The 27,273-nt window shown below is 46.3% G+C and overlaps 1 pseudogene; it reads left to right on the plus strand.

Annotated features, from left to right (window-relative positions):
• LOC149343946 (arylsulfatase B-like) overlaps positions 1-27,273 on the plus strand; it is a 69,932-nt pseudogene that overhangs the window by 12,369 nt on the left and 30,290 nt on the right.

A 27,273-nucleotide genomic window follows, 5' to 3' on the forward strand; every position in this document is an offset into this window, starting at 1 on the left:
AAAGAGAGAGAGAAAAGAAAAGGGAAACTTCGTTTACGCCGCACCACCACACAGTTGCGAAATTCGATGCCCAGGGTATCAGAAGGCTCTGGAGATAGTACCGTGTAAGTTATGATGAGCTGCGTACACGTAAAAAAAAACGGTGGGGTCAACGTGGCTTGAACCTATTTATACAAGCGAAAGGTCTGCTAAGCATGGTCTCCACTGTCTGAAATCAAATCACGGTCAAGGTCAAAGGTATAGGCATGGTACCCAAAGGTCATACTCTCATGATCACTAGGTCATACTTGTCCTAGCTAGGGCCATACCGCCGCGTAGTCAAGTTCGGTTTTACTTTGCTAGGCTTTGAAGGCAATTGTCTCATTCTCATCGAAATGGAAAGTTGTATCCCGAGGAATAGAGCTCTTGCTCTAAAAGAGTAAAAAGAAAACCCGAAGTAGCTCTTTTAGGCTCCTGGGATCTCGCTCCGGTTAAGACGTCAGTGCAGTGAACGACTTAAGGCCGTCGTTTGATCTTTTTTTTTTTTGCGGATTCCGCAAGCATGCGGACCGCTCGATTTCAGCCGCCGCCCAGGCGTGGGGCGGAAATGCGTTGCACGATCAATTTGTTGCTTGGGGGCGAGCCGGATTATTCGAGCGTTCTGATTGGCGCTCCCGGCACTGCCTGCCGTCTAATCGCGTGTGGCTGCTCAGGCAGTTGTTTATAGAAAAAGAGGCAGATATCTCACGGTAGAAATTACGCGTAATAATTGCGGCGTATTCGAGACATATCAGTTGCGTCAACGTTTCCTTTCCTGCGAAATTTTCGTCGGAGCTACAATTGTGCACGGCTGTTATGACACGGATCTTAGTCCAGTCAAACATGACGGCCGCGAACCAATTCTCGACAGAACTTTGCAACATAGAAGTCGAGTCTGATAATATGAAGCGATATCGTCGGAAACGATACGTATTTACACCATTGCTACCCAAGAGACAGAAAAATGCGCCACATCGCAATCGAGTACTCCTCCTAATTTCGACGATACGTTCTCACAATGGTCTGTGATTTCTGCCTCAAAACAAAAGAATGCTGCCTGCTCTCAAACTTAAGCTTCCCCGACAGTTGCAGACCGACGATGCGATTCGCCGTAACAACCCTCCGTAACTGCAACCGGCATAATCGCATCAGCACCAGCAGCTTCCAGATCCTGCAGTGCGGTGTCTGTCGAGGTAGCGACGTTTCCACATTGTACTACAGTCATCTAAGACAGTCTAATCTCCGACACTGAAGTGTTTACAGCACTTTTTAAATATTCTAGATACGACAGAAACGTGCATGCAGATAAAATCCTTTCACACTAAGCTATAAGGTAAGGGTCCCTAGTAATCAAGAGCCGGAAAATTGGAGCAAATCAACCCAGAAAAGATGCTATCTCCACTGAAACGCACTAAGCTTGGACAAACACTTAGCAGGACTCGATTCAATTATTCTTGTGACTGAAAACTCATTCCCTCATTTTCTGTCTATGCCGATGTTCATCAGCAAGAAAATCAATTTGTTACTGACAAAAATAGATTGAAAACTATTTCCTCACCAGGTTTCAAATTCGTGTGGTCCTGACTTAAAAAGACATATAGCCACCAATCTAGCCTGATGGCTGTGTAGCTTGCAGCCAGGTACACTCTTCAAAATTCGGTGTCGACACATGCATTTTACTTTTCATATCTGCCAGTGCTGGCGACACTGGTATTTTTCCTCTTTTCGCCATGTCTAGCTGGTTATTCTGTGCCAAACATCCCAAGCTTCGAGATCGAACCTCGCGATTTCTCTCAAAAAATAACAGGCTTTTGATCCTTCTGTCGAAAGCAATTTGATCAAATATTTATGTGGCAAAAACGTCCCGCCATTTCTGGTTCAGTTTTCCACGAGAGTGCAAAGCTAGTTTGCGTTAAAATATGAAGAAAGCTGACTGCTTCTTTATCTGCGCACGAAAGTTTTCATAAACAATGTGAAATCATTGCACTTTGGTATCAGCCACGAATTAACTTCTAGCACAAAATGCTTTTGTTTTTAATATCTTAGGCCTTTATTTTAACCCAAGAAGTAAAATGCTCATCTTTTTTAGAAAACGCATGCTACAGCCTTGAGCAATACGAAGCGCTTAGTGAGCTATATGCGACGTATAAAATTGGTGAAAATGTGTTACCACGAATAGAAGAGAGTAACTTACCAGAAAAAAAGTATCAGGTTTAAACATATGTGATATGCTTCGTAGTCCTTCCTTTTTCTTTCTTTCTTCCTTTCTTCCTTCCTTTCTTTCTTTCCTTCTTTCTTTCTTTTTTTCCTTCTTTCTCTCTTTCTTCCTTTCTTTCTTTCTTCCTTCCTTCCTTCCTTTCTTGATTTCTTTCTTTCTCTCTTCATTTCTTTCTTTCTTTCTTTCTTTCCTTCTTTCTTACTTCCTTTCGTTCTTGTTTCTTACTTCCTTTCGTTCTTTCTTTCTTCCTTTCTCTCTATTTCTTTCTTTCTTTCCTTCCTTCTTTCTCTCTTACTTTCTTTGTTTCTTTCTTTCATCTTTATTTCTTTTCCTCTCGAAAGGTAGGAGCCGAGGCTAAAAGCTGTAAAAACAGCTTGACAAGGGCCCTAGCCCCCTACATAGTGGCACTGCAGCGTGTCAGACAAGCACCACCATAACCAAGAAAAAATAAATACAGATAAAAATTACAGAGGGAATATAATTAAAGCGCAAAAAATAAACACAAGTTCAACATCGCAAGAAAAAAAAACGGCGTAGGTATAACGTGTTCGACGTTCTGGACTCAGTATATGACAAACTGAAGCAACAGTAAATTTCTACAGGCGACATTTGTACAACAATTACAGCACAGGAAACATCTCACATTACACGATCTAAGAAACCCAGCCTGATCCTGAGGAAACCTGATCCTACATTACGATGTTTGCAGTTAAGAACTCAAATTGCGGCTGATTGCATATATGACATGACCGTTACGCTCAACGGTTTCTAGAGAGCCAATCTTCATTCTGGGAAGAAAACAATTGGGAATTTCACCTCTCCCAGTCTTTTTGATTCGGCTGTTCAATGAGCAACTGGCACCGTTCCATATTATAATTATTTTTCTTTTAGCTTCATATTTTATTTTCTTCTTAGTCTTGCTCTTACTTGTGAACGTGCGCAAAAGTTCTTTAAAAAATTGGTGGCAGTTGAAATAATGTTCAATTAATCACATTTTTGGCGTAATTGCTGCCGTTACACCTCCGCTCAAATGAGAGCTATTAACACCAACCTGCTTTCCTCTTCAGGGTTGGGGTGACCTCAGCTACAACGGGAACCCACAAATTCGGACTCCTAATATTGACGCACTTGCATGGAATGGAGTCCGACTCACCAGGCTCTACCACCAGCCGTTGTGCACGCCTTCCAGATCTGCCATCATGACTGGCCGCTACCCTATACACACAGGTGCGCTGCTTTTCTCGCTCTTTCGTCACTTTGCAAGAGCTTAAGCTACCAGCTTCACACGACTGCAGTGTAGCTGCATGATGGAAACTATAAACCGATGATGCTCATTACTTGAATTATCACTGTCGCTGCGCGGTAAAAAAACTGAATGTTAACTGCTTTGATAGGGTGAATTTCCACTGTTTTCTTAACTACGGAAAACAAACACTTTCAAGTGGTATGGCAAAATTGCTATTCAGTCAAAAAAATCAAAAGTTTGCTTTATTGCAGCACAACTTCACCTATCTTATATTTTAGAATGGCGTAAGAAACGAGAAAAGAGGACATTTCGTGCTAACAAGAAAAGAATGTTTGATAAGAAGAATTTGAAGTACTTGCAGGAAAGTCACAGAAATATAAAACATATTTTGTCGGAAAATGGTACAATACAATATCAAGAAAAGTTCTGCAATATGCGTTTTATGGGGTAATATGCCAGAAAAGAGTATTCATAGTTAGTCTCTTTCTGCTAAACTTTCTGATCGATATCAAGAAATGTAAGTTTCTCGAGCGTGGCGCTTTGGGCGACCGCAGTGCAGTTCCCAGGTAACCCCGGCCCGACATGCAGAAAACTCGATCCGCTGCACTGCGGCTGGCACGGAGCCGTTCCGAGCATATCCGATGCCTTGAGAGAGGCTCGCAAATAGAATAGGCCGAGCGGAGCAGTAACGTCTGTCCGAACTGAAATCGGACCAACTTGCGTCATCTTCTCGCACGAAAGAGAAAGAACGCCACCATTAGCGAGCTGCGTCAGTGCGAGATGAGGACGCCACCTTCGTAGACATGCTCGCCGCAATCGCTGTGCGTTGACGTGTTTCGCCAGAAGTTTAATAAAGAACTTTAAGACAGAAAAGGCAATAGCGCTACAGAGAGACGTACTCAAGAAATACTGACGAGGACATGCGCGGAGAACGTGACGGGTAGTCACAAAAAAGGACCCTGGGGTTTCGATAGATGGTTTAAAAGAACGTAAGTTTGGGCTAGGTGGTGCATTATTGGAGACTGAAAAGGCAGTATCGCTACAGCTAACCATGCACAAGAATCCATGGTAGAAAGAGGGTGTGGTTGATGGTCCTTTGCGATCACAAAAATGAACAAGGGAGGGGAAAACCTCAGGTTGCTTGAGCCAACGTTTCGACAAGGGGACTTGTCTTCGTCTGGGCAAAGCGTTCATCATTGGCAGGGATTAAATAGGGCCTTCGCTCCGAGGAGGAAGGCCCCGGGGGTGGGGAAGGAAAGTGGTGTGAGAGGGGATATGTGTCAGGAAGGGGAGGGAGGTGAATCTTGATTCTTTAAGCTGCAATAGTGGAAAAACTTATATCCAGGGGCTGTGTAATGAACAAAGGCTTTGAAGGGGCTGCGACGGGGGGTTGGCGCTGGATGGACCTGAAAAACTCAGATAAGAGGATTAGTGAGCGTGTTACAGGGAAATGAGAACAAGGCCAACAAAATTGGCTGACCCTGGAAGGAGAAAGAAAAGGGGGGGGTGGGCATTTCCAAGGAAGGAAAAGGCAGGGGGGGGGGGAATGGCCCGAGTTCAGAGAAAGCCAAAAGGTGGGGGCGGAGGGGGTAACAGGAATGTCATGGTTTCCGAGAACTGGTAGTAGGGGATTAGAAGAAAAAAAAAAGTGAACAAAGGGGGAGGGTGAGAAGGCCGGAAATGTGGTGGAAGATATGACGTGGGAAGGGTGCAAAGAGCGATAGTATACTCAGAAGTACTTGTATTTGGGCGTGTTGGTTCATAACTTTTCAGGAGGACACAGGGGCGCAACAAAAGACCCGGACATAGAAGCAGACAGGGACAAGCCATTGTCCCTGTCTACTTCCACGCCCGTGACCCCCATCCCGCCCCTATGTCCTCCTGAAAAGATAATATACTGATGCGAGGTTCTAGGAAATGGTCTGAGCACGTGCAAGACATTTGTTAATTTAAAATTATGCTAACCCTGGAATGTACCTGAAAGATTCCTGGTTTCCTCTAGACATGTTAATCCCTGTTGGTTGCAGTGTTTTAAATTTGTGGATTAGGAATGGTTCTCTGTATTTTCTGTCCCTAGTCGATTTGAAGCCTGACTGAAGAATGAACAATTTGAGTTCGTCGAATTTGTGATGGCGTTGATTAAAATGGGTCGACACTGCCTTCTGTTCATTCCGTGTTGTGTCAGCCCGGTGCCCGTTTAATCTGGCACTCATTGTTTGTCCGGTTTCCCCGATATATTGTTTCTGGCAGAAGGAGCACTGGAGCATGTAGATAATATTGGACGATGTGCAGTCAAAACTAGTCTTTATATCGAAACTGAAATCGTTTGCCGTACTTTTAACCGTAGTGTCCCATTGTAAATGTTTGCATGTCTTGCATCTAGGTCGAGAGCATGAAGTTACTGTCGGTGGTGGTTTTTTACCGAGCCTAGCATGCACCAGGATGTCCTTCAGGTTTGTGTTGCGTCTGTATGTTACCCTTGTTGCGTCGGGAAATATTTTCTTGAGACGGTCGTTACCAGTTAAAATGGGGTGGTATTTCCGCAGGATATTGTTTATGTTTGGAAGCGCGTTTGAGTATTTCGTTTTAAGTGCAGGAGGTCGTTGACTGTTAGCTTTTGTTCGTTTTTTAAGAACTACATCTCGTTTCAAAGTGGTTGCTCCTTGGAACGCATTATTGAGGGTTTCCTGTGGATGGTTTCTGGTGATTAGTGTGTTTTTTAGCGAGTGTAGGTGTTTCAGGTAGTCGTGGTCGTCGCGACATATAATTCTTAGTCTCGTTGCCTGTCCTACGAATATACCTTGTTTGCAGTGTCTAGGATGATGGCTAGTGAAATCTAAGTGTTGTTGTCGGTCAGTGGGCTTCCTGTAAAGTGTGGTTTTGAGCTTGCTATTTTCTAAACGGACAGTGGTGTCAAGGAAATTGACTTGCGTTTTCGAGGAGTTGAAGGTGAACTTAATGCTAGAGTGGCATGCATTGAAATGTGTGACGAATGTCTTTAGGGTCTCAGCCCCATGCTCCCATATCATGAAAATGTCGTCTATGTAACGCAGGTATATAAGTGGTTTTTTTAGAAATGAATTTAGAAGTTGAGATTCTAGTAGCCCCATAAAAATGTTCGCGTAAGTGGGTGCGAAGGGAGTGCCCATGTTTGTTCCAAATACTTGAAGGTAGTAAGAAGAATCGAATTCAAAGTAGTTGAGTGTTAGTACCAATTCAAGTAGCGTGAGGTACACTTCAGTTTCGTGCGGGTGAGGACTTTGAGTTAGAATTTTGGAGACTGCGTCGATACCTTCATTTATGGGAATATTTGTGTACAAAGCGGCGACGTCAAGTGTGACAAGTATGTTATCTGCTCGGATAATGGAAGCGTCATTCAGATACTCTATTATGCGGAGAAAGTGCGGTGTATCCTCGACAAAGGAAGGGAGGTGGGTAGGAATATCTGCAAGATAGTTGTTCAGGAAAATTGATAAGTTCTCTGTGGGCATGTTATTGTTTGAAACGATAGGTCTGCCGGGGATATCTGCGGTAAACAAGTCTTCTGCGGAAACCTTATGGATTTTGGGAAGTAGGTAAAAGCGTCCTGCCTGTTTGTTTAGCGGATTTAAGAAGTGGTAGTCGGACTGCGTCATTAGTTCCCGTGATAATAAGTTTCCCAGTTTGTTCAAAATCAATTTGCAGAACTCTGAAGTGGGATCTGAATCTAATTTCCTATAATGACAAGGGTTGTTGAGTTGCCTAAAAGCTTCTTTTTTGTATTTTTCGGCCGGCAGGATAACTATGCTACCTCCTTTGTCTGCAGGCTTAATGACTATGCCGGTTCTAGAAGCTATGTGGTTCAGAGTAGCCTGTCCTGTTGGGGTGACGTTTCTGCGTTTTCGAGCTTGCTTTGTTTGGTCTATAATTTCTTTCGAGACAGATTTAATGTACAAGTCTAATTCGGGACTCTGCTGCGCTTCCGGCGTCCATGTGCTTTCGGCTTTAAGAGGGATGGGATTAAGGCTGGTTACTTCAGTAGGGTGAGCACGTGTTGACCACGTGTTACAGGAAAGAGCTAGGTTAGTAATCGGGGTGTTCGTTTTTTCGGCAAAGAATTCCTTAATTCGCAATCTTCGCGCAAATTCTGTGATATCTCTGTGAAGTTCATACTCGTTAAAATTATTGTTAGTTGGACAAAATGTAAGGCCATGCTTCAGAATCCGTTTGTCGCTATCACTTAAGGATTTGGAAATATCGACAATGTTGCTGTCATTGTCCTGCGGCGGAAAAGGCGTATCTTTTGTCTGTATCGAAATTGGCGGGCGGCTGTTAAACTGTCCAGATGTATTCGTATATAGCGGAAATTTATCTCTAATTTGTTTACGCTGTTGTTTATCGTGCAGCTTTCGTTCCTTTCTGGCTACAAAATCTGCTAGTGCCTGGCTTTCGTCCGAATTTAGTTCTATATTACTAAGTTGATCATCGAGGGAATTTAACTGCTCTTGACAATGTTCTTTTAAAATAGCTATGAATGAAAGGGATGCGTCCTTTGAAACCTTTTCCCATCGAGCGATGAGTTCAGGCCTGAGCGCACCGAGGGAGCACCTAACATTAACTCGAAGTCCTTTGGGTATTGTCCTGTGCTGCGAGTAGGATTTGTAAGTGTGTAGGTGGAATCGGTAGTTAGTTTGTTTAGTGGCTAGTTTTCTGGCGACCAGGAAAATTCGTCTTTTGGGTTCGGGGCGATTGGTGCTGCCAGATGTAAGTCATCTGTGCTTGCGCCGAGTGGACCTCCTGACCGGTGTTGTGTGTTTGGGGGTGGTATCGGTGTCGAGGTCCGCATCGGTGACAATCTGGGTGCTAGTGTGCGTCACTAAACGCGTAGGTGTCTGTGTGAAGTGGTGGCTTTGTTGTTTAGTGGCTACTTTCGGTGGGATTCCTACGTGCTGTTCCGCTGGTGTGGGATCCACGGTTACCGTCTGTGTGCCAGCGTCGCGAGTCTCTGGAGTGAACTGTGTGGAGGTGTCCTGGGTCCTAGCGGGGGTAGGCGGTGTTCGTTCCTGGGTGTTGTCGCTTTTGTGGGTGGTCTGTTGTTGAGTGTTGGCCAGAGTGGGAGAGGGAGCATGAGTGGGCTGTAGCGTCCACTTAAATGTATTTCTCAGCCGGTACTTTATGTTGTCTGCCATTACTTGGACGCCAAAAAAATTAGGGTGAAGTCCATCTCTGGCCAGGAGTGCCTCAGGGTCATGATGGATCTGAGCGTGGTGGATGATTTCAACGTCTTTTTGGTAATGTTCCATGTCCAGCAAAAAATTGTTGAGCTTAAACGAGTCCTGTGCGTGAGCTGCGAGTTGGCGGGATTGTGGCATGTGTCTGTGGTGCAAGTTGACTACCCTAGGAAGCACGGTTGTCAGGTACAGTTTCGTGTTTGGTCTGTTGGCATGGACCTCGTGTACTAGTGTATTCATGGCCTCAATGGTCTGTTCCGCACTGCTGTGTTTCAGGTCATTAGTCCCGCAGTGAATGACGAAGTGCGTGATGTTCTGTGGTGCTGCGGCTATCAGTTTCCTTATGTCATTGGTTTTGGCGCCGCTCTCAAACCTAATGTATGGTGCATGTTCTCCGGGAGGAAAGTGATTGTGGATGTGCTTGTATTGACTATCACCTATCAACGCTACATGTGCCAATGAAAGAAGGGGGAGAGGCTTACCTTGTTCCGTCATCTTCCGTCGACTGGAGTCCATGGTAGAGAGAGGGTGTGGTTGATGGTCCTTTGCGATCACAAAAATGAACAAGGAACTCAAATTGTTCATTCTTCAGTCAGGCTTCAAATCGACTAGGGACAGAAAGTACAGAGAAGCATTCCTAATCCACAAATTTAAAACACTGCAACCAACAGGGATTAACATGTCTAGAGGAAACCTGGAATCTCTCAGGTACATTCCATGGTTAGCATAATTTTAAATTAACAAATGTCTTGCACGTGCTCAGACCATTTCCTAGAACCTCGCAAAAGTATATTATCTTTTCAGGAGGACACAGGGGCGGGATGGGGGGCACGGGCGTGGAAGTAGACAGAGACAAGGGCTTGTCCCTGTCTGCTTCTATATCCGGGTCTTTTGTTGCGCCTCTGTGTCCCCCTGAAAGGTTATGAACCAACACGCCCAAATACAAGTACTTCTGAGTATACTATCGCTCTTTGCACCCTTCCCACGTCATATCTTCCACCACATTTCCGGCCTTCTCACCCTCCCCCTTTCTTCACTTTTTTTTTTCTTCTAATCCCCTACTACCAGTTCTCGGAAACCATGACATTCCTGTTACCCCCTCCGCCCCCCCCCCTTTTGGCCTTCTCTGAACTCGGGCCATTCCCCCCCCCCCCCCCTGCCTTTTCCTTCCTTGGAAATGCTCACCCCCCCTTTTCTTTCTCCTTCCAGGGTCAGCCTATTTTGTTGGCCTTGTTCTCATTTCCCTGTACCACACTGACTAATCCTCTTATCTGAGTTTTTCAGGTCCATCCAGCGCCAACCCCCCGTCGGAGCCCCTTCAAAGCCTTTGTTCATTACACACCCCCTGGATATAAGTTTTTCCACTATTGCAGCTTAAAGAATCAAGATTCACCTCCCTCCCCTTCCTGACACATATCCCCTCTCACACCACTTTCCTTCCCCACCCCCGGGGCCTTCCTCCTCGGAGCGAAGGCCCTATTTAATCCCTGCCAATGATGAACGCTTAGCCCAGACGAAGACAAGTCCCCTTGTCGAAACGTTGGCTCAAGCAGCCTGAGGTTTTCCCCTCCCTTGTTCATTTTTGTGATCATACACAAGAATGACTGACGCAGGCATGCCCTAACTGCACAGGACATGCGCATAATTGGTTAGTGCATGTCTTGCATCAGTCTTTCTTGTGTATGTCTCGCTGTAGCGCTGTTGCCTTTTCAGTCTCAAATAATGCACTATCTAGCCCAAATTGACGATCTTTTAATAAAGAACTCGCTCAAATGGCTGACATAATCCATTGGCGTGCAACTTGAGCTCCGCCTTGAGGGCATGAGGCGATATCTTTAATGGGTCAATGGCCGTATATGCACATTTGGTCGTTCTGTAGTTAACAGTCATAGATCTCTGGGCGTCCTCATATCATTCCTGCCGTAGTGGTCTAACAGTTAAATATTGCGCCAATTCCCTCCGACGGCAAGTGCTGCCGCCGGTGGCAGATATTACTCAGTTTAATATTTAAAGCTAAGTAATGTTTATTTTTACGTGCCAGATATTACACAAAGAAACTGGTTTAGTCCAGGCGTGATTGATGTTACTTCTCGTATTTCGCTCGTAACATTGTTACGGGCTGTTCCTTGCGTAGGCTGCGGTTTTGTTGCCTTCACACTCGACAAGTTTAGGTTTAATTATTGCGTAGCTGTTCTGGCGTTCAAGAAACTTCATTGTTACCGTTTACTATCACAAGCAGCCGGGTGTACGTTTAAAGTAAAGAATGTGTTCTTTACGCGAGGGAAAAAGAAGTGTACTCTTGTGCAGCCAAGGTTATGGATGCGTTCATTATTCGATCGCGTGCATTTTGCGAGTAAATATGATAGTTGGATATATACACAAGATTTGCTTCTATATCACTCGTAATGGTTTATAAGTATAAATTAAGATCACTATTACGGCACGCGTTTTATGCACCAATAAAGCAGAATGTAATTTTTTTATCGCCACTTCGTCACACATCAAAGAACGCTTACGATTGTAAATTTCAACTACAATATTTCTTTTTCTACGGCGTACAATGGTAAAAAAGATGTAATAATTATTCTCATGGAACCTTAGAACACTTTATTATCCCCGTTATAGCATGTCTCGCTGTGTGCCGACTTAGCGTCCCCTCGTAGTGGCAGGTTTTTGCTTACGCTTACACACGTGGTGTTTTTATTATGAGGATCGCTTCCCCCGGCCCTGTCCTCTGCTTTTCTGAGCTGAAATGCTTGGCAAATAGGTATTTAAAATTTTCGTAGACAACACGTGGCCGCGCTGGTTTTTCCTTTTAAAAAAAGCGCTCCTTTTCAACAGCTAGGTGATTGTCGGAAAGACGCTAGGACCAGCAAACACTAGGATTACATCAGAGCCTTGGAAGGAATTTAAGGCCTACAAACAGAAAATGCAGTGCTAGAAAGAGCGATCCCCAAATTTTCACACAACAGCAGAGTCAGCGAGTTTAGCTGAAAACGTCCGACATAAAATTTTAATTACTTAATTGATGGGCGCGGAACGCAACTGATCACGCTTGTTATGCCAGATATTTCACGGAATATTTCAAGAAATTTTCAAAATAAGCTTTATGGGGTAAAAGCATCGCTTTTGCGGCACAAGAAAGCAGCTGAATTCTCTTAAGCTGAGTGACTAATTTCGGATAATTAACTTTTTAACTATAACACTTAGGTAACTGCTTGTGTTTAGAGATTTGCAGCCGGTCATCAGTAATAGCCATATCAGCTTTTAGAATTTTGGAAACACGATTATCCTTAGCGCTGTGGCTCGACAAAATTTGGCTACATCGTTACAAAGTACATGCGTTTTCGAAAAGCATACAGGCAAAGCAACCTTACCACTGCGTGTAAGTAGTCATAGAAGCAAAATTTTGTCGAGCCCCAGTGCCAAAGGTAATCGCGTTTTCGAAATTCTAAAAACTGTATTGGCTATTAGTAATAACTGGCTACAAATCTCTATATGCATCTCAGCGCCCAACTCTACTAGTTACAAAGTTAATTATTAAAGAAAGTGCTAACCGGCTCACTACTTAAGACGATTCACTGGTTTTGCGCCAACACTGGTAACGCTATGATGAAAAAGCTATGTTCTTTTCGTAAAAATCCCGTCTTTCAGAATTATTTCAATCCTTCCCTGAAACACCTCGTATTAAGATTTCGAAATGAAGGATTTTGTTCTGAAACCTGATAGATATAAATGAAATCGAGAGTGGCAACTAACGATTAATTTAGATAAAGCTAGCCTCGTAGTCGTTTTTAGTTTTCCGGTATTTCTGCCAACGTTTGTAGCATTTACGTAAAAATGAAATCACTTTTGCTTAGCATCTTATGTATACCATCCAAATCCGACTCACCAATTCATGTGGGAAATCATGCCATGTTTACGTACTGTCTTCAAGTGTTCTTCGTGGAGCGTAAGAGACGCAATGCCACGTGGTGTAAATTGTGAAGTGAGGTGGAACTACAACGTTCTAATTTCAGAAAGGTTTTGTTCAGAGAATGTTGAAAAATATACACAACTCGCGCATAGAACTGGCTGCTGGATTTGAAACAGATATGCTTACTGAACATTATTTTGTGCGTTTCTGTATTCATTCCGTCGAGCTATGGAAGCAGTGATCCGATAATATCTGCCCTATATTGCGGAAACATGATACGGGGGTTCAGCTCACATACATGGGCCTCAATCAGTCCTCAAATTACCCGTCACTTTGGCGTCGGGCAGCGGCACTGTAACGAAGCGAATCACGGCATCTGCCGCTGCCTTTCTACACAGACGAAATACAGAGCGCCTGTGTGCTGTGGAATGTCAAGGCACGGTAAATAACCCTTGTGGTCGAAATCAGTCGTGCCTCCTCCACCAGAGCGTCTTCGTGTCCCACTAAAACGCCACGCCATACCTGTCGTTCATGGTTTTCTATACAATGGCCCTATATATTTCTTCCTAGGGATGCAGCACTATGTGCTCCTGTTGGAAGAAGCCAGAGGGCTGCCCCTGGACCTGAAGCTTCTTCCTCAGTGGCTCAACGATCTAGGCTATACATCGTACATGGTCGGAAAGGTATGTTTTTGTTTCTAAAGGTTTCTTTCGTGCATGCCTACTCTACGTTCAGTAAGCAGCACTACGGCCACAGGGCGCCATCACATTCTCTTATGAGGCCTATATGAAAAGCACTCTCTTTGGTCATTACACTAACTATTCTCACGTACTGGCGACTGCAGTCCAGCGAGCAGGAAAACAGCGAGAATGGCTTCCAAACGAAACTGTGTATTTGGGCTGACTTGCGCCCGAAAGAACTGAATGACTAGTCGGCGGGGTAGCAACAGGCGTGCTCGGCTGTCCTCGAACAGAATGCCCGCCACTCTCGGCCATGCTCAATGTAAAGTTGATAGCGAACTTTCGAGGTAAAGCGTGGAAAGTTACCAGAACATTCTGGATGCGATCAATCGAGACAAATCTGGTCGCGTTTTGCATCACAAACACAGCGATAAAGCAGCGTGCCGGCAGCTCTGAAGAATGAAGAAACAAGTAGCAGTACTAGTAAAAGACATTTATCCCACCATAATTTATAGGCCGAGCATGTCGACCGCCTGGGCGACCAGAAGTCGCTGTTCTTCTTCCTCTTCAGCGCCAAGCCCATGCTTTTATGGTATGCTTTTATGGCAGCTTCAGACCATGCTTTTATGGTAGTAAATGCGAAAGCAGTGTGCCTCGCGATTAGACAAACTGTAGTTATCACTGCTGGCGTGCGATGTAAAATTAAAAATTTTTTTAAGGTGAAAAACAGGTAATTTTTCATCTGTTTACAGCTTTTTGTGGCATAAACTACTATGTTTCAAGACTGACAACTAGTTTTCTGTTTGTATCGGCACTTAAAATTTTCTTTCCACAGAAGTAACCTTATCCCTTAACTCGATTTGCTATAAAAGGCATTCCATGAACACAGCTCCACGAACGGGACATAGAAGAAGGGAACGAAACACAAGGAATACCGTCCGGGACACAACACAAGGGCCAAATGCCGGGACACAACGCATGAAATACCCCGACCAACTGGTCCAACAACTTACTTATAGATGTGGACGCCAAGGAGGTCACTTTACACTGAGTTAGCGTGATTGTTTCATCATCGGTGCCTTTGGCGCAAGAACACCTTGGAGTTTTGTATGAAATGGCTATGCCTCCGTACTGTGCAAAACAAATTCAAACATACCCTTACTTAAGTACGAACTTTATGCCAAAGTTAAGCAATTCAGCTCACACTCATACATTTCCTTCAACGACTCATATACGACATAATAAAGGATTTTTGGCGCAACAAGGAAACATAACACAAGAAAGACGACAACGCGGGCGCTTACTCCAACTGTTTAATCAGGCGACAGCATACGAAATATATAGCCCTCCCAGCGCATGCGCACGCGTACAAGGCACCCAGCTACACCATGCGTCAATCTTATCACAGTAGGCGCGACCAAAAAAAAAAACGAAAATAGCATAGCCTATATCTTTGTCGGCCGTAACCAAAACCCTGATATGTTTTGCAGGCATGGTGCAGCGCATTCCAAGGTGGCGTATACGCTTCGAGCTGCGCGCGTTTCTCCGCTTGTTGGTGGCGTCGAGCGGAAATGGTTCTGTGTAGACTCTTGTGTGGTAGTGTTTTTTCGAACCCACACAAATACATCTACGCCACGGACTATCAAAGAGGCGAAGTGCTCGTTTATAGACTTGCCGCCTCTCTCGTTATTCAATACCAAGTTGGAGCGTGTTGGATCAATTTATTTATAGAAGGATGTGGTTAAGTGCTACACCACGTTGGCGAAATCCTGGTCTGTTGAGGGAGTACGTTGTAGGTTCTGGTCGCCGAGATCAAGCCGCACCACAGTCCTGGTTATGAAATTTCATCGACACGCGGATTCTTTGTTAAAATCTCGGTGGAGAATTGCGTGGCACCGGGATTCGAATCTCGGTCCTCTTGCAAACGAGGTGGATGCTGTTCGTCTACGCCGTCACTGCACCACTGGAACCTGACAACGTTTAACGCTAGAAACTTATCCAGTGAATCTAGCCTAGCAGTGTTGTTCGAGGAATTAGCGGGCATAAATGGGATGTCATATGGCTTAGTGAGGATAGGAGGGCTGATGAGGCGTACACAGCACTGAGGGGTGGGCACGTGTTGTGCTGTCGTGGATCAGCGGATATACAAGAACTAGGTGTGGGACTATTCATCAATCGAGATATAGCTGGGAACATAGTCGAGTTCTAAAGTAAAGACGAGAGGGTGGCAGCTATCGTAATTAGGTCTAATAAGAGGTACAAGCTGAAGGTGGCGCAGGCCTACGCGCCTGCATCCATGTGTGTAGACCATTCGCTGAGAGCTTCCAAGAAGACGCCGAATCGGCAATGAACAAATTACAAATCACAGCACACTGTACTAAAGGGCGTCTTCAATGCGAAAGTAGGTAAGCAACAGACCGAATACCAGGCCCTTTGCGACTATAGCCTAGGCTCCAGAAATAGCAGGCGAGAATTATTAGTAGAGTTTGCAGGGAGAAATAATTTACAGATACTGAATACCTTGTTTCGGAAACAAAAGAAGAGGAAGCGGATGTAGAAGAGCGCCAATGGTGAGAGTAAAAATAAAATCGACGTCATACTACGCGCTCTAACTGGTATCGTGCAGGATATAGAGGTCCGCGGAAAGGTGCGTTGTAGCGACCACAGAATGGAGAGATCTCGAATCAGCTTACATCTGAAGAAAGAACGGAAGAAATCAGTGAAGCAGAAGCCCACTAACGAGTTGGCGGTAGGAGGGAAAGTAGAGTAGATAGAGGATATCGCAGAAGACCAGATATTTGGCTTTAAATGACGAAGGCCGCATTAAAGCTCAAACAATGAGCGATAATCTCAGCTATAATTACTGAGCGCCCGGTAGAATTAGGTGGCAGGAAGGATCGACAGGATGCAGGCAATCAATCTCGGGAGGCGAAAAATCTGATTAGTATACGCCAAAGCCTGAAAGTGTCTAACCCTACTGAGAGAAGAGGAATGGTAGAGCTATCCATGTTAATAAATATGCTTAAGGCTGCTGATATAAAGATGTTTAGCACAGAGAAAATCTAGCAGGATCAAAAGAAAGGAGGAAGCCTCAAAACAATGAAGAGAAAACTAGGCATAGGCAAAAATCACATGTATGCGCAAAGTGGCAGAGAGGGCATTGTCATTAAGATATGGATAAGATAGAATAGCCGAAGAGTTCTACACAAATCTCTACAGTAGTCACTGTAATCAGATCGTTAATGAGAGGCATTAGCGCACAGCAATGGGCATCTGGCCAGCAATGAAAGAATAGGTAAAGAGGGCGTAGGAGCAATGCGAAGGGGAAAGCACCTGGTGAGGATCAGGTAACAGAGATCTCTTGAAGAACGGAGGAGAGATTATGCTAGAAACGATAGCCACCCTGTATACGCAATGCCTTATCGCGTCGGGCGCACCAGAAGCTTGGAAGAACGCTAATATTACCTTGATTCTTTTGGAAGGACATGTCAAGAAGCTGAACAATTATAGACCGATTCTTACTGCCTGTTGCTTGCAAGGTATTTACTAAAGTAATCGCAAACATAATCAGGACACCCTTGGACTTTAATCAACCAGATCAATAAGGCAGGCTTTCGTTAAGTATATTCAACAACAGGCCGTATTCACACTACCAATCAGGAGATAGAGAAATGCGCAAAAAAGAACCAACCTCTATATATAGCGTTCATTGAGTACCAGAAAGCCTTTCACTTAGTCGAAACCTCACCAGTAATTTAGGCATTGCTGAATGAGGGTGTAGAAGAGCCTTATCTGAAAATACCGGAAGGTATCTATCACTACTGTACAGAAATGTTATCCGCCGCCTGTTTACAGTAGAGTTAATGGAGTTAATGGAGAATACCTAGATACGTTTCTATTCGCAGATGACACTGCCTTGTAAAATCATTCAGCAGGTGAACTGCAAAGCATAATAAATGAGCTGGACAGGCAGAGCAGAAGGGTAGGTCTTAAAATTAACACGCAGAAAAAGAAATCAGTGTTTAGCAGGCTCGCAAGAGAACAGAGTTCACAATTGGTAGCCAGGTGCTTGACGGGGTTAGGGAATACATCTATTTAGGGCAGGTAGTGGGTACTGATCGTGATCATAAGGGGAAATAACTAGAAGAATAAGATTGGGGTGGAGCGCATATGCCAGATTCTCTCAAATAATGAATGGCAGCTTAGCAATATCCTTCACGAGAAAAGTATACAACTGCTGTACCTTACCGGCACTCCCCTACGAGAGAGAAACGTGGAGGCTAACGTGGAGGACAACAGAGCGAGCTATGGACAGAAAAATGTTAGGGGAGGCTTAGCGTTACGAGAGCGGAAGCGGGGCAGAGCAGGTGAGGAAACAAACGCGGTTAATGACATCGTAGTCGCAATCAATAGGAAGAAATGGGCTTGGGCACGTCATGTAATGCGAAGGCAAGCTAACCGGTGGTATATTATGGGTAAAGGAGTGGATTCCACAAGACGGCAAGTGTAGCAGAGGGCGACAGAAAGTTAGGCGGGCGGATGAGATTAGGAAGCTTGTTGGGATACGGTGGTCGCAGGATGTAAAATAACGGGTTAATTGGAGAGACATGGGAGAAGGTTTTGCCCTGCAGTGGGTGTAGTCACGCTTATGACAATGATGACAATGATGACAGCGTATTTCTTCTCGCCGTTCCGTCGTCACGCGCGTATTCATGCATTCGAACGGCGAACCTCAATTCCAAGCTGCGCCAGGGACCTGAGGAATGTCCCGTTCGCCAACTTTCGTGCCCGCATGGCGCGCTTCCAGTGGCGGCATCCCGATTTCTTAGGTCAGGGTGGAAACTGTCCGGAAGGAATGTTTCGTCAAGATAGGATCAGATTGGGCGTTACATTATTCATTCCTCCTGATTGGTATGACGTTCTTCGTCAGGCTCGTAACGATCGCGGATGATATTAACCTGAGTATTCCAAAGAGGCAAGAGAGAAGCGTTTCATGCCTTCAGAATTTTAAAGCGCCGTCAGCTCTACAGAATCACGACAGGGGAATGCAGTAGCTTGCGTGAGTTACACTTTAGACCGCTCGCGTGTCGCAGCAAGGATGACGAAAAATTCTAGCAGATATTTCCACTCATGAAACGCACTCGGTAGCGGTTAAGTTGCTGCACTAGATGGTGCTGACTACCCCGTCAACATCATCATCATCACCACCAGCAGGCGTACTGCTTACACGGCATGCTGATGTAGTGTAAACGCTCCGATGGTGACTGTATGACAGAAAAGGTGGCGATGGTTCCAACCCACAGCGAAAGATGAAGGCGTCACTGTAATCAAGATCGGACACCCTTCATACCCGGGCTACCATATTATAGGTGACGGCTGCAAATTAGGTGGGCGATTGGTTTAAAAGCTTGCGGGGATATGGTGGCCGCAGCTGAAAAAGGACGGTGTTAATTGGCGAGACATGGGAGAGGCCTTTGCCCTGCAGTGGGCGCAGTGACGCTGATGATGATGGTGATCAAGAGATTGCACTAAATGTTTTATGTTCTTGCACAAGTTCTTGCACAAAGCCAACACCGAGGCCTTCGTTAAGCGGTTGAGCCGACAAGGGTTAGGACATGGAGAACTCGTTGTGACATACATGAAGGAAGGCGGCTGTCAATAAAACCAGCAAACGCAGTTTTGCTGCCATTGGCAGCGTAACATGGCTCTGGTACAGCTGTTGCCTTCACCGTTGAATGGCGTCCGATGTGGCACTTCTGGTATGGCAGTTCTCTCGTCGCTCAAGGGCGTGATGGCGCTCGAAAGCTCTGTGAAGGTTAGGTTACAGGTAAGACGAATACACTCGATAGTAGAAGGTTGGACAGCCGTCGTCATAGCTCTGTTAGCCGAGCTACAACCGGACATAGTGGAATCAGACCCCACTGTTAGCATGGAGTTTATTTGCCCCATTTTCAGTTCACTAATCTGTGAGGTAAGAAATGATTGCGCTGCTAAACTCGCGCTAAACAATAAAGCACAGAAATCATTTTCTTATGCGTTTCTTGCTTTCGGTTACGTTTGCCTTCTTTCAAGCATTACGTGAAGGTATATAAAGCAAGCAAAAACGACCCGAACCGGTGCTTGTTCATTGTGAGCCATTACATCTCGTTGTGCAGGCTTGCAAGATAGCGCGAATTAATTAATACAGCAAAGAAATCATCCTAGTACAGATTTTATATAACTTACGTGACCTCGTGTTCTCTTATACTGTCTTTTCCAGAAGTAAGGAGGCAGTTATTTTGATTACTTCTGATATACAGAGTCTTAATCACGCAGAGGGAGAGAGACATGGCGCACGTTGATGTGGCGTAGTTTTTTCCCGTTTCCGCCGAATGCTGGCGAGTCCAGCGTAACCACGCTCCGCATTAGTCACTGCAACCTGGCAACTTTTGGTAATGGGATGTAGGCCACTGTCGCCGTCGGTGTGTTGAAAATGCCTGTCTAAGCAAATTAATAAACGTAGTTTAACTATGATACTTATTGAATACTTATCGGCAGCAGGGGAATAGCACATGGGGATCTGTGTTCATAATTTTTTTAACTCCACCCGGCACCCGTGGATTTCGGCAAGTCGACGCCCAGCTTCCGTATTTTTCGGGCGTTTTACTCCAACCACTTGGCGGAGAGAGCTAGTCCTCACGCCTAGGCCTCGCCCAGTGTTGCGTCCGGGGCTCCGCGCTCGCTCAGCCAAGCCGCCCCCAGACCTGCGCAACCGCGAAGATAGATTACGCCGTCAAAGGGGAGGACATAACTCCAGAAAACGGAGAATGGGAAACCATCCTCCGCCCTCAAGACCGCGCCAGGCGCTCGAAACAGAGCGCAGACAGCCACGTCGATGGAGCTAGGCCTAAGCCGGGTCAGGCCGACGGAAAGTCACACACCAGCCAAGAAGAAGCGAGGACCGCCCGCCACGAAGTGAGCACCGTCCCCGAGACTACCGCAAGACGACTACAAAATCGTCTGCCGGCCGAGAAACTGGGACCTGAGCAGCGTCGCCTCGCGCGTGCTCGAGCTTTCCATATGGGAAGCAGCAAAAGTGTCGCAGTTGGCGGCGCAAGACGGGGACACATCGCGTGTGAACCCCGTGAACAACACGCTAACTGTGAGAACCCCGCACCGACAAATAGCATCGGCGTACGCGGGAATGAAAGTCCTCAAGCTTGGAGGGCAAGACAAGGAGGTGGCGTCGTACGACAGGGCGCCGGACGACTCGGTTAGAGGAGTAATGTACAGGGCATACGATGGATCCTCGCCGGATGAGGTCCGAGAGGGCTTCATGAGGAGAAACAAGGACGACGAAATTGTCGACGCAAGACTACTGGGCAAGTCCAGAACAATCCAGATTACTTTCAAAGGAAACACGATTCTAAGAAACGTTTACAACTGCAGCACAGTCTTCTGCGTCTTCCTGTACAGAGAGCAAGTGGAAGCTTGCTACAATTGTCGCAAGGTCGGGCACAGGGCTGACGTCTGTTACCAACCCAAGACAAACTTAGGCCGCCGCTGCGGTAACGACTACCCGGCCCCTCCAGCAGGGGAACCACTAACATGCATCCCAGACTTCATAATGTGCCACGGGGCGCATCATACTGGGAGCTTCAACTGCAAGCATCGCCTTGTAGTCCGGAAACAAGCGAGCAAGCAGAACGAGAACAAGGGGCAGCGCCACGCGGAACATCAACCAAGGACTCCGCGGCGAGAGGCGAGACGCGGGGCGAGACGCGAGAGCAAACTGCGAGACCGATCCAGTTCCTTTCTGCCATTATCGGGGAAGGAAGGAGGGAGCAGCACAAGCAAAGAAAGAAGCTTGAGCCAGGGAAGAGGCGCAGACATACCGGATAAAAAGGCGAGTTGGCCGGGTGCGGCCTCCCAAGTTAACAGTGATCAAGAGAAGGAACTAAGAAAGCAGAAACAGGCACGCGATGATAAAATTGCGAGGCTAGAAAAGGAGATGGCAGAGCTCCGCCCATTTATTACAAATGCTAAGAGACAAGAACCGAAGTCCCCCGCACCAGCTAAGGAGACGCGAGCCCCGCCACCGGCGTCACATGCAGGGGTGGAACCGATGAAAACGGAGGCTAGGACCCCAATCAAAAGACAACCTTCCCAGAGCGAACAGGAGAACAGTAAACGAGTAGCAGAAGCCTCGAAGTCTGATACGCCGCAGCAGATTAGAGCCCCGAGTAAACTCAGGACTGACCTTAATGCAGTCATAGAAAGGGTGACATCTTGAAGGATAAGGTGGACACCCTAACGAGCAGAATAGAGCACTCACTAATAGGGTGGACGCCTTATTCAACGAATTCAGGGCGTTCCAAAATCAGGTAACCATGTGATTCCAAGGAGTGATGGAAAAACTAAGCGAAATGGAGGCGTGTCTTCCACAGTTGCCTGGTCACCAGCCAGTACAGATAATCGCGGCGCAACATCATGGCCCCTTGCCAACAAATTGAAGTGTGGCAGTGGAACTGCAGAGGCTTCCGCCGTAAGCGGGGGAACTTGCAGCTCCACATACAAAACATAAAGCGTCCGCCAGAAGTTATTGCCCTACAAGAAGCTAGCGGCGCAGTAAAACTTCCGGGCTGTAAAGCGTTCCTACGTTCGGGTTTTTTACGCCAGTACCGTCGCGAGCGCGTTCACCGTCACGCTGGTGCAGCGTAATGCCACGGCAATACAGCACAACATCGACAGCTCCAAGGAGGACTATGTCCTATTGGAGATAGTGCCAAAGCATCGAGATGATGAAAATCTCTTTATTCTAAATCTATACAGCCCGCCGAGAGACAGAGGGACGGGTATTCCGGAACTACTGATTCGAAGGCTAAGGTTGGCAGCCAAAGCGCAGTTACTAGTGGTCGGAGACTTCTATGCCCCGCATCCGGAATGGGGATACGTTTACGCCAGCCCAAAAGGCAACTTAGTATGGCAAGCGACCCAAAACGTGGACGTTTCTGTATTAGACAGCCCGCAGGAATGCACGAGGCTAGGCAATAGTGTCAGTGTAGACACGTCACCAGACCTAAACCTCGCTAGGAACATACTGGGAGCCGAATGGTTCAAACGGGATACACACTAGGTAGTGATCAATACATTTTACCCACAACCTTCAAAACGGCTAAGCACAAAAAAGCAAAGAAGACAAATATCACGGATTGGGATAAATTCAGGAACTTAAAAGAGCAGACAGCCGAAACAGAAATCCCGAATCTCGATGACTGGATAGAATAACTTAGGAAGGACATTACGAAAACCACAGCGGAGGTGCCGAGAGAAGAGCAGGGCCAAATCTCAGACTCGAGGCGGCTCCATATGTGGGAAGCACATCGCAGCCTGCAAAACAGACTGAGGAAACACAAACACCTAAGACCGCTAAGGAAACGTATAGCGAAACTAGAAAGCCATATAGAAGCCTACACCCTGGAGCTTCAGGACAAGCAGTGGGGTCGCATATGTGACCGCATCAATGAACAGCTATGATGCAAAAAGACCTGGCAACTGCTCAGACATCTACTAGATCCGACACAAACAAAAACGACGCAGAGAAGTCAGCTCGCTCGACTGATCCGCAAATACGAAGGCACCACAGAGGATTCTTTGCTAGAACTACAGGACAGATATCTCAGCAAGGCTCCTTGCTCTGAACTTCCAGAACACACAGGGCTCCCGGATCCATATCTAGATGCAGAAATCGCGGAGGCAGAGGTTCGCTTCGCCATGGGAAAACTACGCACCACGTCCACTGCAGGGCCGGACGTGGTCACAAACAAAGCGTTAAGGAACTCAGACGCAAAATCGGTCACGGAAATCACGGGCCTCATGAATAAATACTGGGACGAGGGCGAAATCCCGCCAGCCAGGAGACATGCAAATATTGTCCTTGTCTTCCTTCTCTCTTCTTGTTTCAAGTCGCAGCGCTGGTGAAAGTTTGAAGATGCAAATATTACTTTTATTCCGAAACTAGGGAAGAAACTAGACATAGCCCACCTGCGCCCCATCTCGCTCACCTCCTGCGTAGGCAAGCTCATGGACTGTGTAATCCTAAAAAAAAAGGCTGCAGGAGTGCAAAGATGACAACGAGATCATACCTCCAACCATGCTAGGCTTAAGAGGGAATTTATCCACACAGGATGTCCTGCTGCAGCTGAAGGCAGACGTGATAGACCTAGGGAGGGGCACGGGCACCAAATCAGTACTCGGCCTTGACCTCAACAAAGCCTTCAGCTCATTTTTCAGCCATAGGTCCGCGATAATAACGGTAGGCGAGATAGGGTCATTGCCTTTTCGGCTGGGGGGCAGAGGGACGCCGCAAGGATCGGTACTGTCCCCGTTTCTCTTCATTCTATCTCTCATAAAACTTCCGCCCAGACTAGAAGCCATACACGGGCTGCGACACACATTTTACGCAGATGACATCACCCTCCGGACCACCAGCGGGAGCAACGGTCAGATATAGGGAAACGTTGCAACGCGCGGTAGATACTATCGCGGAGCTGGCAGATCAAGCAGGTCTAACATGCTCACACTCAAAATCGGAGCTACTGGTCACCAGAGACAAACCCAGAGGTCCCGGTGCCAGGCGACAAGCGCTCCCACTCCCGCATAACGTGTGCGGGGGGGGGGGGGACTTCTCATTAAGGCAGTGCAGTCAATAAGGATCTTAGGGCTGTATCTACAATCCAACAGGAAAAACAAAAAACCCGGAAAAGGCTGAAAATATCAGTTAACATGTCAGTTAGGTTAATCAGAAGGATCGCCAACCGCAAAAGGGGAGTCAAAGAAAGAGACCTCAGTAGGATAGTGCAGGCATTTGGTCTGAGCAGGATGGTGTATGCACTACCATACCTTAAGCCAGATGCCGCGGAGAAAGGCAAAGCCGAGGCGATAATTAGGCAAGCGTACAAGGCAGCCTGGGACTGCCGTACTTCACGTCGACAGAACGACTCCTGGGATTAGGAATATATTACATTGGAGGAGCTCAAGGAGGCCCACCTCACGATGCAAACAGAAAGACTTAAGCGCACCAAGGCAGGCAGAACCATACTAGAGCTCCTAGGCATAGGCGTGGAACCTCCACCAGCGGACACGAAAACACAGATACCCAAACTCGTTAGGAAGGGACTGAGCATCAAACCTCTACCAAAGAATATGCACCCTTCCCACGACGAAGGAAGGCGGAAAGCTAGGGCACTCGCTCTGCACAAAAAAATACGATACGGACGCAGGAGCTGTCTACGTAGACGCGGCACAATACACATCAAGCGGAGCGTTCGCACTGGCGCTGGTAGACGCGCGCGCGCGGGCGGGCCCCGGGGTCGGTACTTAAAAAATGTTCGCTAACAGCGGAAGAGGCGGCTGTGGCGCTAGTCATAGCTAGCACTGACGCGGAAACGATCTTCTCGGATTCCAAATTGGCCGTCCGTAGTTTTGCAGGGGGCAGAATCTCGAATGCGGCACAGCGAATACTGAAACTGACCAGGTAACCTTACAAAGAAATTGATGTGATATGAGTGCCGGCTCACTCGGGGAATCCGGGATACGAGGCGGTCCACAGCATGGCTCGAGGTTTCGTCAACCGAGTCGGTGGGTCGTCCGTATCCATAGATTACTCCAAGGAGGCGCTGGCATCTTTTCATGATATTACAACTCATTACAAATTGGAAAGAAACAAATTTCCACCACCTGACAAAACGTTGGATAAGGCACAAGAGACCACCTGGAGGAGGCTCCAAACGAGGTCCTTTCTTAACCCCTATCTATTATCAAAAATGTACCCGGATGGCTATATCCCCGAGTGCAGGTTCTGTGGCGAAACTGCCACGTATGACCACATACTATGGCAATTTAAGGAAGAACCTACACCGGAGGATCTAGTACGAATTCCTTCTGTTGAGCGATTGGAGGCCGTGCTGTTCAGCTAGGACCCGGGCATTCAAGCCCTGGCCACCGAGTGTGCCGCTCAGGTCGCCGCCAGCCATGGTTTGGCGGCCATCTAGCGCGGACCGTTTGCATCAGTATTTTTGACGGAATAAATGTTTTTCCAATCCAACGCGTACCATTGATGGAGCTGAACAACATAACCCATAATTGCAGATAAACGACTAAAACAAGAAAACAAAACAGCAGCTCCGTCTTCGACAAATTAGCAGAAAAGAATAGAAAACAGTCAAGCAGTACACATGTATGTGTAGAAATAATGGTAAATGAAAGCGCAACAGTGCACTTCTCCCTCCAAAAAAAGCACTTTAAAGCAATAACAAAACATCAGAGCAGTGCGCATGTAAAGGCAGAAGTAATGCTACATAAAAATTGAAAATGTGTATTTCGCGCAAATATACGCAAGATAATATCCGCCTGTCGCAACGCTCTGTTGTTACTCCGGTAATAATGGATTATTAACTCTCAGTGTGGTGCGTTATATTCTGTGTTCTTAAGTGATCATCCTTGTATTTCCAGTGGTACCTTGGCTTTTAGAAGTCAGTACACACGCCCACGAAAAGGGGCTTTGTGAGCCATGTCGGCAACTGGGGTGGCGCCATCGATTATTACACTCATGAAAGAGCTCCGGTGAGCGATCTCGTTGTTCCACGTGGCTTTAATGAAGACCGCTTTCATTGCTTCAAAAGCTGCGGTCTACAGACACATAGGATTATAACGTAGACGTGCTTTATTTCGAAGGAAAGGCTGCGAGATTTTTGAATTGTGTGGCTGAAATGAATGCTTGAAGGTATTCTGAAATCAAGGCCCGAGCCATGTGGAAGGCGAGGGGAAGGCATTAGCTGTTTTAGAGAGTAGGTTTTGCTAGTTTATAATATTGGGTCGTTCAGGTAAAAAGGTAGAGCTGCCGCTCAAAGGCGAAGTGCCACAGGGACTTGAAGGTGTTCCCAGGGTGGTTGGTTGGGAGTACGTACTCCTCATTTGATCGAAGGTGTGGTGGATTTGGGTGGTTTCATTACGTGTCGAAGCCCATCACTGCCACACCACATGTGCTATGTTTAGGGGTGTCTTGTAAGTAGCGTGCGCGAGATCGACGTCGAAAAGTCTTCCTGTTTTTCTCTTGAGGTAATGTTGTTGTTGAAATAAGTTGTGTTTCATTAGTTCGCTGTACGCGGTCATGTTTGGCGGGCGTGATGCCACCACGATTGTAATTAGAACAGTTATATTTCTGGACGATGTCCTCACTTAGGGGGTGTTTTTTATCTAGTTTGACTGACAGAACTACATATCTAACTGCAATCTGCAGGCCACAAAAAAAAAAGCGCGTCCTGAGGAAAAAGCTAGGAGATGAGGAAAACTGAAACAGTTGTAAAGCAGCGTTTGAAAATTGAAAGAAAAATGGCGAAAACATGAACAGAAAAGAAATTGGTTTAGGTACTTAAGACACATATTCGTATTAATAAGATGTCTTTCAGATCTCAGAGTAAATTGCGTCGCGTTGTGATTTCTGTTGGAAATAACATTCGACGGTATGACCACAAAATAAGGTAGGAGCGTAATTTGATTTCGCTCAGCTTCTACCTACTGCAGTAACGTTGATGTTTACAGTATCGCGTTCAGGGTAAGTACGAAAAGTGCGTTTGAGAAGTTAGCGGTGGAAACGCGGTATTGACCGGATATCTAATGCATCGTTTTATGTGGCGGCACCCAGAAAAAAACAACTCTTGAGGTATCCACGGTGTTTCGTTTGAATGCAGGTTGTGCTATAGCTCTGCCTTATCAGTACGACGCGATGGTGTAAAAGGGTTAATGCCCATATATGCGGACTCGTTCATTCCCTGCTTTACACTCGTAGATGCATGCCAGTCTTCATATTACTCCTAGTGCTGTAGAGAATACGCCACTGCATTGGCAGGTGTCGGTTTCGAGGACTGTCATCGGTGGTGTTTGTGAGACCAAAGTTTGTGCGCTTGCCGAGGAGCCTCTCACGACCGGCCAATTTATATTCCACT

The sequence above is a fragment of the Amblyomma mixtum genome, chromosome 5 (assembly GCF_055824585.1).
Source record: "Amblyomma mixtum isolate Tamu chromosome 5, ASM5582458v1, whole genome shotgun sequence".
Taxonomy (NCBI): domain Eukaryota; kingdom Metazoa; phylum Arthropoda; class Arachnida; order Ixodida; family Ixodidae; genus Amblyomma; species Amblyomma mixtum.